Source organism: Lagenorhynchus albirostris, chromosome 2, assembly GCF_949774975.1.
Source record: "Lagenorhynchus albirostris chromosome 2, mLagAlb1.1, whole genome shotgun sequence".
NCBI lineage: Eukaryota > Metazoa > Chordata > Mammalia > Artiodactyla > Delphinidae > Lagenorhynchus > Lagenorhynchus albirostris.
The window spans coordinates 138,230,503-138,244,723 of NC_083096.1; the positions used below are offsets into that span (position 1 = coordinate 138,230,503).

A 14,221-nucleotide genomic window follows, 5' to 3' on the forward strand; every position below is an offset into this window, starting at 1 on the left:
CAGGTTACAGATAGGTGCACAGATAACAGGTCATTGCAAGTCAGAAGAGCAAGGGTTTTGAGCACAGGGACAGCAGCCAAGAGGTTCAGGGAGCACAGAGGCAGGTGGCTAACCCAGCCGAGGACCCGTCAGGAGTCCCGGCACCAGTTCTTCAGTGGCTCATCCCTGGGATGGCAGTAGAATCCTCAAAGCGACATGACAGGCCTCCACCTTTCAGCCCCGCCGGCCTCTGTCTCCTTCGGACCACACTGGGAGGTTGCTCAGGGAAGAGTGCACAGAAGTGCCAGGCAGATGACCTCATACCCACAGCCTCTGACCCCTCAACCCCAGAGCCCCTTAGAATTCCCTGAAGCCACCTATCCGGCTCTGGCGTGTGCACGTGCTGCTCCTCTCTCCTGCCTTATCTTTTGCCAGCCAGCTCTATTGCCTCCTTTTCCTGGCAGCCTGCCCAGTGGGATTAACTGCCCCTACTGGTAGGTCTCGGCATCTGCAGATCTCAGCTTCGCTAAGAAGGTGCCACACCTGCTTGCGATTGTCTGGGCCCCGGCTGTGCCCTCCAGACCGCGTGCTTGGGGAGGGCAGGGGCGCCACGTGCCTTTCACGTGCCCTCTGCCGCCACAGCAGCTACCTCGCAGCAGGCCTTCAGCCGCTGTCTGTGATGTGAGAATCCAGGCTGTTGAGCTCTTGCCCGGCGTGCTTCCTGGCCTTCCCAGATCCCCCATGGCTTACATCCGCCAGCATCTCCCGAATGGGCACCCCGAGGCCTGGTACAGTCTGCAACTTCCCCAAGGTCAAAGGAAATGGTGGAGCCTAGGAATGTTCCAGACCCATCTGACCCCGGCACACAGACCGTGCTTATGCATGGACTTCACCAGGAGGCAACACAGAGCCTCTTGCTGTGAGGTTGGGAGCATATCCAGTTGTCTCCAGAAACTACCAGTGCAGCCAGTGAAACAAAGCGGCACCCTGCTGTCATCACTGCCGCTACCAGCACCGCCATCCAGGTTTTTTTTATAAGACAGAACCCCTGTCATCTGTGGATCGTGGATTGTGGGTGGGGAGCAGGGGTAGATGAAGGTAGGATCCATCTTTGGCTCACAGACGTTTTTGCCAGAGTGTCCCCAGATCAGAGAGTCTTATGCTTTCTACAGCCCAGGGCAGAAGCCCAGTCTGCAGTCTGGCCAGGGCCCTCGGGGCCTCCTCTCCAGCAGGACGGGCCGGTTCACCTGTAACCACGTGTCACCTGTGAGCCTCCTTCCCAGATGCTTCGGCTGTGCATCCCCTTAGCTCCCATCCTGACGGCCCCCAGCAGGGAGGGGCCGCTTAGCTCGCTGTCCTTCTCCAGCCAGAGGATGGACTCCCTTTGCAGCCTGCTGAAAGGGTCAGCGGCACTCAGATTAACAGCAGAGTCAAGTAGAAAGCTGCTGACGATTTCAACCACCCCAGTTTTTTAACCTGGCCTTCAAAAGCCTGCATCCCCTGGCCCTGGCATATCTTCTCACACTGCAACTCTCTGCGAGCATTGTATGGGCTAATTATCCCGAACGGGTTGCAGTTCCCCATCTATAACATGCTATTCGATAGCATCACATCCCTTTGGTACCCCTCTGGATGGAGCATCTTTTTTTTTAATTTTTAATTTAATTTTTGTTTTATATTGGAGTATAGTTGATTTACAGTGTTGTGTTCATTTCAGGTATACAGCAAAGTGATTCAGTTATACATATATCCATTCTTTTTCAGATTCTTTTCCCACACGGGTTATTACAGAATATTGAGTAGAGTTCCCTGTGCTCTATGGTCGGCCCTCGTTGATTATTTTATATATAGTAATGTGTATATGTTAATCCCAAACTCTAAAGACAAATATCATGTGATATCACTTATATGTGGACTCTGAAAAAACGATACAAATGAACTTATTTATAAAACAGAAACAGACTCACAGACCTCGAAAACATACTTATGGTACCGAAGGGGAAAGGTGGCAGGGGGAGGATAAATTAGGATCCTGGATAGGACATCTTCATCCCTACCAACCCTAGGAGCACTCATTTTTACCTAGTCAACTCCTACTAATCTAGTCCATTCAGGCCTTCATTCCTACCCTGTTCTTACCTTTATTATGGCATGAACGCAATATTCTTTTTTTCAGTCAGCAAATTGTGACTGAGCCCCTACAAAGTGTCAGTGACTGCCTGCGTTAGGTGTGGGGATGCAGTGGTGACCAGGACCTGACATGGGGACTGCTTCCCTGGTCTTCACAGACTAATGGAAGATACAGATATTAACCAGGCGGTCATGCCCATGAAGGGATAATTACAGACTGTGGCATGTGTTAGAAAGAAAGGGAATGGGTTTCTTTGAAAACATTAAAGAAAGGCACCGAACGCCCTGTCTCCCCAGAGACTATGAGCTCCCCAAGGGCAAGGATCCTGCCCTTGTATTCCCAGCACAGTGCCTGCCACAGAGTTTCTGGGTCAAGGGAGATGCTCCGTTACTAGAACTGAGTCATGGAAATAAGCCGGAGCTGGGCCAGCAGGTATTTGGGGCAGGAATCACGAAGTGACTGCTCTCTCTGAGCCTGGCACAGAGATAGATGGCGGGAGGAGGGGATGAAGGGATAAGTAAGAGAGCACAGGGCTGGGCAGAACCTGACGATCACTGCCCTTCAGGAGGCACCCCGATGCGATAAAATGGGCGTGAAGTTTGCTGCCATCACGCCGACCTCTGGCACCAGCTCTGATCTTCACCGCTGACTGAACATTGATTGGGCAAGTGGCTTAAGCCCTCTGAGCCTCAGTTTCTCATCTCTCACTGGAAAATGATAGAGCCGAGGGTTAGAATTTCTTAGTTCGTGTCAGTTTTGCCCTCTGAAACCCAAAGGTGAGTTGGAGGAGATGACTGCAGGATAGCGTTTGGTGTATTTTCAACGAAAAAGGCAATTTTGTGCTGATTTCTTTTCCTGACAGTTCATTTTCCAAGGCAACAGCCTAACAAATCATGGGGCCAATTAGTGTAAGAGAGACAATTGATCCTGGTACTCAGAGAGCTCAGCGCACCGCCTCAGTGGTTTGGTGGTGTTTATTTGGGGAAACGCTGCACAGCACTAAATGGGAAATAATTGGATAGATGCTGTTATAAATTGCACGGCACTGCACCACGCCCGGCTTCTGATTCAAGTAGCAAGGTCTGGCAGTAATAGGAAAACTAAAGGCTTTGCTATCCTGCCTTGAAAAGCGGAGCAAAGCTGGCCAGGGGCCCATCTTGCCCCTCATTTTACAGATAGGAAAATTGAGTCTCAATGAGGGAGCGGAGATGGGGCTAGATACCTAAGATTTTGTTGTTTCACTACTGCATTCTCTCGGCAAACTCCTCGAACAAAGGAATCTGGAGATAAAATGAGGAGGTTGCTGTATTTCTTTCCTGGGGCTGCCATAACAAATTACCACAACGGAGAGGTTTAAATGGAAATTTATTGTCTCGTAAAGGCTAGAAGTCTGAGATCCACGTTTTGGCAGGATTGACTTCTTCTGACCACTGTGAGAGAGGATCTGCACCAGGCCCGTGTCCTGGTTTCTGGTGGTTTGTTGGCAGTCTTGGGTGTTCCTTGGCTTTTAGACACATCATCTGGATCTCTGCCTTCGTGTTCACAAGGCATTCAGTCCATGTGTCTGTGTCCACATTTCCCCTTTTCATAAGGACACTAGTCATATTGCATTAGAGGCACACCCTATTCTAGCATGCCATAATTTTAACTAATTACCTCAGTAATGACACTATTTCCAAATAAGGTTGCATTCTGAAGCCCTTAAGTTTTAGGGCTACAGTTGACCCTTGAACAACATGGGTCTGAACTGCGTGGGTCCACTTATATGCAGATTTTTTTCAATAAATACATACTACAGTACAGTTTATGGTCGGTGAATCCGCAGATGCAGAACCGCAGATGCAGAGGGCTGACTGTTAAGTTATACATGGATTTTTTTACCACACAGGGGTAGGGGGGGAAGTCGGGGGTTGGTGCCCCTATTCCACACTTTGTTTAAGGGTCAACTGTATTTCCAAATAAGGTCACATTCTAAAGTGCTGAGGTTTGGGACGTCAGCCTGTGAATTTTGGGAGGCTACAGTTCAACATGTAACGATCACAAACAATTTAGAGAACAGAATCTTTGAACTGGAGAGGAAGAATCATTTATTAAGCATCACTAGGTGCCAGGCAGGGTACCAGGGTCTTACTTAGTTCTCCCTCCAAAAGAATGAAGTTACAGATGAGGAGACTAAGGTTCAGAGAAGCTAGGTAATTTGCCCAAGTTGACACAAGTAGTATGAATAGATTTGGATTTCAAGTGCTGACCTGTGTCTATTCAAAGTCATGTGTTTCTCCAGCATCCAGGTGTCTTATTAAAACAGATCTTAGAAGCCATATTCACCACTACCGCCACCTGCTATCCACCTCAATTTATAAATGAAGACACCAACCTCCTCACTCCTAATCCAGCATTCTTCCCATTGGCTGCATTTTAGTCACATCACTTTCTTGTAAGTTTCTGTCTGGCATGCAAGACTTCTTTGTGACCAAGGCAGAGGTTAATTTCAAACTGGTTACAACACAAAAAGTAATTTTCCATGAAATGTAATGACCTCGTTTCTGCAGTGACTTGTAGCAAAACATGCTGTTTCATTTCCATTCATTCACACTCATTTACCTACTTGCTATGATAATTGTACACCGTAAGCTGAAATGTTGAAATCATTGGTTACGTTACTAAACACCTACAATGGTTATTAGGATTCTTCATGCAGAAAGAGACAGAAATAAAAACAAGAATTTTAGGAGAATGAGAGTAGAGGCAGTTGAAGTACGTTCAAAGCTGTATTCAAGTGCATAGAGGCTGCCTGGGGTCTGGAGCCAGCCATACCTGGCAGCAATCCAGGGTCTACCTTATCAGCAATGTGATCTGGGTTGAGTTCTTCAACGTCTCTGTGTCTCACTTAACGTCAGTAGTAAAAGGAGGGGAAGTAATATGTAAGGTTGTCAGGTGAGTGAAATAAATGAGGGTTACATATGTAGAATATCTGGCACGATGCCTAGCACACAGTAGTCATTCTCTGGATAGTACCCTTTTAAAAAATATAATGAAAATTAAATCTGAATCCTTATGCATATTTGGAGACTATTCCAAGTTTGGGATATTTTTTTCCCCAGAGTTTCAGAAGTATAAAATTGTTTCCATATTTATTCAACCTGAACTTTTGAAAACGTTGTTGAAAATAGAACCACAACTGACTGATGTTTATTTATGCTGGCCTTGGGGAAGCAAGAAGGAACAAAGAAAACTGGCAGCACTATACTGAGCTCTTGTGAATGTGCTGAACAACCCGTTGTGTTTTGGACCAGTGGTTGCCTGAGGTGCACTTGATAAAGGCCTTTTGTCTGCAGCCTACTTTCAGTTAAGTCGTTGAAGTGTTCAGTGCCTTGGTCTCTCCTGTTCTCAGAGAGAGGAAAAAGGAATGGGAGATAGAGAAAGGAGCATGCTAAGATGTAATTTTTTTCTTTAACGTATTACCATGAAAATGTTCAAACAAACAGAAAATTTCACCTTTCGCCATATTTGCTTTCTCTGACTCTCTTTCTCTTTAGATAGGTTAAGAGATCAATAGATATCTAGATAATAAATAGCTGCATTAGGTGTGCTCATTGCCCCTGGGGTTTCATTGCTTCTAGTCCGTTTCTGCAAACAGTGCTAATAATATAGTTTTTAAATGATGAGTTCATATTGATAATTCCAATTTACAATTATTGGCTTATTTCTTAACTTTTACATGTAGATCTCATTTTTCTTTGACTGAAAAGCTTGCTGTCTAATAACAGTGTATTTATATATTTTTTTATCCTAACATATACCCAAAGCAATTTCAAAATTGCAATTCCAATACGAATTACTGCTAACAATAAACCAGACATAGACTTGAGTGTCAATGAGATTTACTGAAATCTCATGTTAGCCTGATATTCCCTTGGTAAGTCACTTCTTTCTGAGCCTTTTTCCTCCTGTCTAAGATAGGGATAATGGTGATCACTGTATTGTTCAGAAATCTTTTGGTTGCAAGTAATAAAAAACTCACTTCAGTCTTAAGCAACGAAAGGAATTCACTGATTATATAACTGAAAACTACAAGGTTAAATTTCTCAGGATAGTGGGATCCAGATTGTTAGATGATGTCATAAAGTTTAAAGCTCTCTCTTTCAACTCTTTTCTCTTTCCTGGTGACCCGATTTCCCAGAAGCCTTTCTTACCACCCTCTGGTTATTCCAAGACTATTATCCTGTGAGTTCTAAGGAAGTCCTGACCTGAGGGAACCATGCTTGGTAATTGAACACTATGTTACATAGTCATTAGATCTTTTTTTTTCTTCGAGATTTAAATCAAAGCCTTTATTAAACATCCCTTCTTCAAACCACCCTCATTTAAACCTATACCCCTCTCCCGACTTTCGAACTGGTAGGGCTGTGCATGTGTCTTTGTCACCTGACGGGTCAGATCCAGTTGGGTCGCACAATGCTGAAAAGCCGCGCCCAGACACACCACACAGGGCAGAACTCCACTGTTCTGTGCCCCCTCAAGATCTAGGCAGAGGTTGGCAGCAGTGGCCCTGGAATCAGAGCTCGAGCACAGGAGACCAGGAAGCAGAAGCCTGAGCCTCCTTGTTCCAGGCCTAGCCATGCAGAGCAGATAAGCTGCTCTTGGCTACCACTGGGTGAGGGTCACGCATGTGTTTTTTCTTCTCGTCTCTGAAGAAAAGGGTGAGAGATGGAGCAGGCAGTTTTCAGTTGTGTGTGGGTTTGATTTAAGGCTTTGGCTGTGGTCTGTTGATATATTAAAATACTTTCTGGGAACGCCATCTCAGTTGTCTGGGAGAAGATTCAAAGTATTCAGAGCCTACTGTCTACCAGATACCCTGCTAGACACATTAAGTGATCTTCTTCACATTCCCATTGTACAGATGAAGGAACTGAGGCTCCGTGAGGTAAGGTGACTTGCACATGGCGACAAAGCTGAGATCTAAATCCTTCCATCACATGACACGCCTTTTGGAAATGGGGACAGGACAACACAATATACAAACTACTCTGAGTGGGAAACAAAAGAGGAGCCCCCTGACTTACACATACACACGTATTGCTGGCTTTTGAGAGCTCAGACCGCATCTTCTTTATTTCAGTATTTCCAGGGCCTGGTGTATCCGAGTACCGAAGGGCTTTTAGGCATGAATGTGAATTGAATGAGAGAGAGGACAGCTAGTCCAGCTCGCCACCAACTGTGATTACGCTGCAGCACATGCTCGGTCATGGGATGTAGAATTTTGATTGAACCCCAGTGTTAGGAAATTAGTGCTTCACACAGAAGCTCCTTTGCTATTGAAGGTGGTTTTTATTTCTCCTGAGCAGAAATCTGCTTCCTTGTCCCTTTGGTGATTGCTAATTGATTCAGCACACCTGGCTCCACTTTGCCTATTAGACAAATTTAAGCCTAAATCATAGGTCTGGAATGCTCTCAGCTAGTACAACTAGTTCATCTCCCTATTTTTAGGCAAGAACTTTACTCACATGGTTCCAGAGCTGTGTGTTTATAACATATGTTTAGAGAGTTACTAAGAAGAAGCTGCCTTTTATAGCTGTTGTCTTGTTATAAAGTTTCAAAAGAAGTGTTAAGAGCAAAAAAGGACATGAGTATTTACTGAAGCCAACCTCCTTATTTTAACAGCTGAGGAAAGCAAGTGTTACAGAAACAGAAGTAGAGCCAGTAGGGTTGTGGGGAGGGGGTTCGAGGACAGACTTGGACTCAAGATTTTACTGACAGATTCATTCATTCAAATTATTCATTTAAAAATAGGTACTGACAAAGTCATTAGAGACAGAACATAGGATGTGGTTTCCAGGGACTGGAAGAAGGGGAATGAGGAGTTAGTGTTTAATGGTACAGATGGTCACTTTGGGAAGATGAAGAAGTTCTGGAAATGGGTGGTGGTGATGGTTGCAGAGCGCTGTAAATGTACTTAATGCCACAGAAACATACACTTAATAATGGTTATAATTGTAATTCAAGTTGTGTATATTTTTCCACAATAAAAATATATATGGACTAAATCCTTACTATATGTCAGGCACTGTACTTGGTATTCAGGATAAGATGAGAAAAGAAAGATATTGTTGCTAACACACTGGAGCTGATTTTTATATATATATATATATATATATATATATATATATATATATATAAAGTATCCATATATACATCATGACAAACTAAAGAATCATCCCATATAGAAAAGTCCAGGAAGCTTAGTATTTTATGTAACTTGTATAAATAGGTATAATTTTTTTTAAAAATTAGTATAAATGAGCAAAAAGTCCAGTTTTTAAAATAAGTTCACCATTCAAGGGAGAACTCTTGTTAAGATTTTACAGGATGTTTTCCCAGACTTTTTATACACATACATATATGGATAATCATACGTTTTTCAAAAACAGGATCATATTGAACACACTGTTTTGTAATATGCTTTTATTTTTTCATTCAGTACCATGTTGTGACTATATTTCCGCAGCAAAAAATACATACGTTCCCAAGATGATTTTCAGTTAGCTGCATATTATTTCATCTTATAGCAAAGTGCAGTTACTTCAACCAATCAGTTAATGCTCAACATTTCAGACATTTCTAATTTTTCACTATTCCAGTAGCACTGCAGGGACTATCTTGTATCCAAGTCTTTGCCCACATCTTACATTATTTGCAGATAATTGAATCCCTACAAGAAGAATCATAAGTCAAAGTTTGTGCATATCCTTAAGGCCTTGAAACGTACAGCCAGTCTGCCCTCCAGAAAAGTTGCAACAAATCACACTCCCACAAATAACAAAAATAACCATGATGGCCAACATTTACATAGTCCTTATAATGTGTGCCTTGCATTGCTCCAAGCCCTTTATATATATCAGACTAAGTCATCCGTCTTCCTAACAGGACCATGAGAGAGGCACTGTTGGTCCCGTTGTACAAATAGAAAACCAATAGCCCAAGAAAGTATGTTTCCTCATACTTTTGTCAACGCTGGGTATTATCTTGGTTTTTTTTCATTCTGGTGGCGAAAAGTGGCATCTCATTTGTATCTGGTATAGTTTATATGAATCAATTTAATATTTCCAACAACTTTTCAGATTCTGTATCATTCTTCATATTATACAAAAAGAGAAGCCTCAGGAAGTTCACAGGACATGCCCAAAGCTACACATCCAGTCAGTGATACAGCTTGGATTTGAATCGTGTTCTCTCTGGCTCCAGAGTTCATATTCTTTCCTCTGTTATCAGGCTGCCTCTTCAGCTAGAGACTGGGGTCTTTGGAAATTTGGTCTTGGCCTTGAGTAAAACGTTCTAGAGGATTTCAGGATGGGAACTTAGGGAAGAATTCACTCTGACCTACCCCGTTGAACACTTGATGATGGGGTGCCTGGGGGCTGGTACAGGGGTTGCCTCCCAGCCTTGTTGGCACTGCCATGCAGCAAATGCATCCAAAAATATGTTAGAAAAGAGAAAGGCCTTTATAATGAGCCTGGGTCTCTCTTTGTCTTGTGAGATTTTAACTACTGTAACTGCCTGTAGTGTGAAGTAGTGTATTTTTCATGTATCTATTTTTGTTCTGTGGCTATCTGCACGTCTGCTTTTTTTGTTTTGTTTTTTTATTAACTCACTTGAATCCTGATGGGTGTCCCCCCCCCACCCCGTGAAGAATATAGCCTCAGGAAAACACACCCTCTCATACACACACATACACACACACAATAATAATATGAAGGCTAAGTAGGGTAGCATTTATTCTTTAAAAAAAGCTAATGGTAAAGTCTGAGCAGATGACTTTCTAATCCATACTGTATTTAATTGGCTGTATTGAACCATACTACAAATTAAGTCTTCTCTGTAATTTATCCTGTCAGACGATAACCCTGCAAACAATTTGGTATTCATTTAAACATTGGTAAATGGCTCATGGAAATGCTAAGAGAAAAATGGTGATCAGATAAGAAACCCTCTGTTTACAGAATGAATCCTATGTGAAACGTCGTGAATTAACCTGATTGAATCAATCATTAAGCATTTATTGAGTGACTACCTTGTGCAGTGTACATCTTTAGATAGCTTGGTTCTTCCTTCCTTCTTTAATTCACGAAACCTTATTTAGCACTTATTGTTCAAAAGGAACAGTATTAGTGACTAGGATAAGACTGAGGAGAACCAGACATGGATCTTTCTTTCAAGGAGCTAACATCCCCAAAGTGGAGAGAAAACAAATGCACAGATGTTCTCCAAATGTCCTGTTCTCAGGACCTAGAGGCCTTTGCATGCTACATTCTTTCTGCCTAGAATGCCCTTTCCCCCTGACTTTCTGGGGACTTCCCCTTTATCCTTCGAGACTGAGTCCAAGGTCAACTCCTTTGTCAAGTCTTCCCTGATGCCCCTTCCCATTCCTGCTCTGACCCTACATAACCCTTTAATCTAAAGCTTGTCTTCTTATATTGTGGTTGTTAGTTTCTTTGCCTGCCTGTTCTATGAGATTGCAAGGGCCTTGAGGAAGGGACTATGTTTTAATCCTTTGGGTAGGTGTAGCAGTTAGCATGAGATCCAGAAAAGAACAGGCACTCAATAAGCATTAATACCTTCCGTGTGAATAACTATATGCGTGGAGAAATGTGTAGCAAAATTAAGAAGTTATGAAGCATCCCACATAGAAGAAAAAATACAACCCAATGAAATCTAGGGTTGGGAATTATTACTAAGGGAAACGGGAGTCAGGGAAGGTGTCCTGGATGAGCAGGATTTTGGAGCTAGGCCTTGAGCATAGGGGTGATATAGTTAGGTGGAGATGATGAAACACGGGTCAGGGGAAGAAGATGGCAATCAGCAGAGAAAACAACACGCATAATGGCACAGAGGTGGGGAAGTCCAGAACCCAAAGGGGGACGATGAGCCCTTCAGATTATTTTCACCCCTGGGAGGAAAGTCAGACTGGGTTGGGGAGGTTATTCTCTGAATTGGCCTTGGAATTCTGCAGCAATAACTTTCATCCTCAATGAGAGGGTTCGGAATAGGAGTAGTAAATGAAGTGGTGGTGGAAAGATCGGGTGTTCTGGAAGACTCTTGAAAATCAAATATCTGCTTTGATTTGGGGGCAGTGCTTTAATATCTAGACTAAGTTTTTCCAAGACAAAAACTCTTTTCCAAAGGAAGGGTGGAAGAAGCGCACCCAGAATCTGCCTTTCCTCCACTCTCTCCCTCTCCCACTCTCTCCCTCTCCCTCTGGCCCAGGATTCTCCGCACCTCCAGAACAACCCATGGCGCCCCAGAAACTCCACACAGAAACACTCCTGGGATGAAACGGTCCTTTTCTCCTGTGACCAAGGGCCTCACCTCCCCTTTGTGGCCTTGGCCGCTCAGCAGATACCACAGGTAGCCAAGCCCGAGAGTCCGCTTCCAGACCATGCGGTCTTGACCTTTTTTGCTGAGATCCTGATAGCTGGCCTTGACCCCAAACCTTCTGACTGATGACCCTTTCTGACCTCAGAATCCTGCTGGAATCCAGAACAGCCTCAACTCTACCTCCTCCTCCAGTTCCCTTTCTTCATCCCAGCTTATCAGAGACCATGATTTTGTTGTTGGTCTAGGGACCCAGGAGTCTCAGGAAAGGAACCTTAATTCTAAATAGTCTTGTTTCCTCTTTTCAATGCTTCGTCATCCTGAATAGGGAGAGTGGGGCCTGGGTTAAGTATGGGTCCAGCCAGAACACAGTCTGACCCTCAGTCCTTTCATGAATAAACTCGGAGGTGAACTATACAATATTTAGGTTTCCTCTGGCTCCAACTGTCTTTGATTTGTGCTGATAAAACTTGTTTGAAGACATGGAGCAATTCTGAGGCTCAGTGAACAAGTATTTACAAGGTCCTCTGTGTTGCCAAGATGAATGTGATGATGTGGGATTAGCAGGATTCTAATATGTTTGTGTTTCCAAGGATCTGTATGACACGTGCATGATTAAGGCTGGAGAAAGTGGAGACGTATCCCCTTACTGGCTCTTCGTTTCCCAATGAATGAGCCTCTTCCAGAACAATCCTTTTTAACATGTCCTAAAATTAACTATGGGAAAAGGTAATGTTACAAATATTTTTCAGCACTTCACGCACACACACGGCCACACTTCTCGAGGCAACTTTAGATATCATCAGGCCCTAAAAATGTTTTGATTTTAAAACACTTAATGAGCATCCCCAGATAAATTAAAACATCTCCATCTGCTGTCTTGCCTAGTAGGTGATCTTTTACCATTGCACAATCATCTCCAAATCTAATTCCGCCAGGAAGACTTGTAATTGTGGTTTAATTTTAGAGCAATATTCCACTTGGCAATCAATAAGTACTGTCGTCAAACTTTGATTCAATAGAAGATGTGGATAACATTCACCGTATTATGCAGAGAAAGAGATACTTGCAGGAAAGGGAGAGAAGGAGGATGCCTTTGTCTCCCACTTTCCCTCCTGTACACCATTCGAGCTCACAAAAGCCTCTAAATCAATACCCCCACGTTTCGTGAATATAAATCTCATCGATTTTACATCATTAACACCATGAAAAGCTACTGCTCTCTGAGGAGTTTTTCTCTGCTAGCTAAATATGCTCTCTCTTTTTTTTTTTTTTTTTTTTTTTTTTTGCGGTGCGCGGGCCTCTCAGTGTTGTGGCCTCTCCCGTTGCAGAGCACAGGCTCTGGATGCGCAGGCCCAGTGGCCATGGCTCACGGGCCCAGCCGCTCCGTGGCATGTGGGATCTTCCCGGACTGGGGCATGAACCCATGTCCCCTGCATCGGCAGGCAGACTCTCAACCACTGCGCCACCAGGGAAGCCCTAAATATGCTCTCTTAATAAAACAGGAACAAATGGATCTTGATCATTTTACTAACAAATACTTCCTTCTTCACCAACTTTGTGTGAAAATCCACTAGAAGTATACAGTTGTCTTATGGCCACTTGAGGGGCTAGGGTGACCGGGCAGTGATACCACCCTCCAAGCATGATGTCCAGTAGACACTGGGCAACCTGGACAGGCTTGAAGCCACCTGGAGAGTCCCAAGAGTAGTAAGGAGATGAGTGAATGGCCAGACTCTGGAAGGGAAAGGTGCAGCAGCAAATTCTACTGCAGAAATGATTCCTAAGGTCAGAAGCCTGGAAAGATGGCAACAGGCTGGGGAATGGACATTTTGGAAGGTCAGGGCCAATAATTCAGAACCAAGGCAATGGCCTTCATGAGAGGCAGGTGCCCACTGTCCTGAGAGGCTGGCTGTGTGATGTGAGATCCAAATGGCTAAAGGATCTGGGGAGATGGAAAGAGACCTGGGAGAAAATGTACTCCAGTGGTTCCCAACATTTTCGTAACCAGATTCTCCTTGTGTTACATTTCTCCTTCCCTCTACAAACTTAGTAATGTGGGAAACTTTGTTCACCACAAAAAAAGCATTTATAATCATTCACTTTCCTATTTGCATTATTTGAATCCATCACTAATTGCCGAAGAGAATCTGCTCCAAGATGAGCTAAGGATAGCCGGTATACAGTAGCCGGATACGGAGCTAAGGAGCACAACAGTAGCCGGATACGGTTCTAGATAAACTTGGCGTTTTCATTTGCGTGCACAGTGAGAGGTGTCATCTTATGAGGGATAATTATACATTTCTGTTTAGCTTTTTGAAATGTTGAAAATTGCCTGGTACCTCTTTTTATTACTTTTAATGACCCCAGTAGATCCAGAGCTTTGGGTTAGGAGCCATGGATCTGGTTCAGAGTTCTTCTTTAATAGAGGAATACACGGAGATCCAGAGAGGTACAGTGAGTGCCTTGTGTTCACATATAGTGGCTAGAATGCAAGTTTCTTAACACCCTGGATAATGAAAAGGTCCTTTGTAAGGACTTGAAGCACATCGTATAATGCACAGATACATACAGAGGACTGTTTAATGAGCATTGCCTTAGGAACATTTAATATAGAACAATGGCCGTAAAGATCACCATCACTTAACAGGATGGTGAGTATTATTTGTTGAAGTTTAGATAATAAAGGCAGGAAGGTCAATATCAAAAGATTTTTGCATTACTGATCAGCAATCCCAATTT

At 43.6% G+C, this 14,221-nt stretch overlaps 1 protein-coding gene across 1 annotated transcript in view; it reads left to right on the plus strand.

Moving 5' to 3' along the window:
* The window catches only part of DAB1 (DAB adaptor protein 1), a 276,658-nt gene that overhangs the window by 192,325 nt on the left and 70,112 nt on the right, over nucleotides 1-14,221 (plus strand). The gene's annotated exons all lie outside the window — the stretch shown is intronic.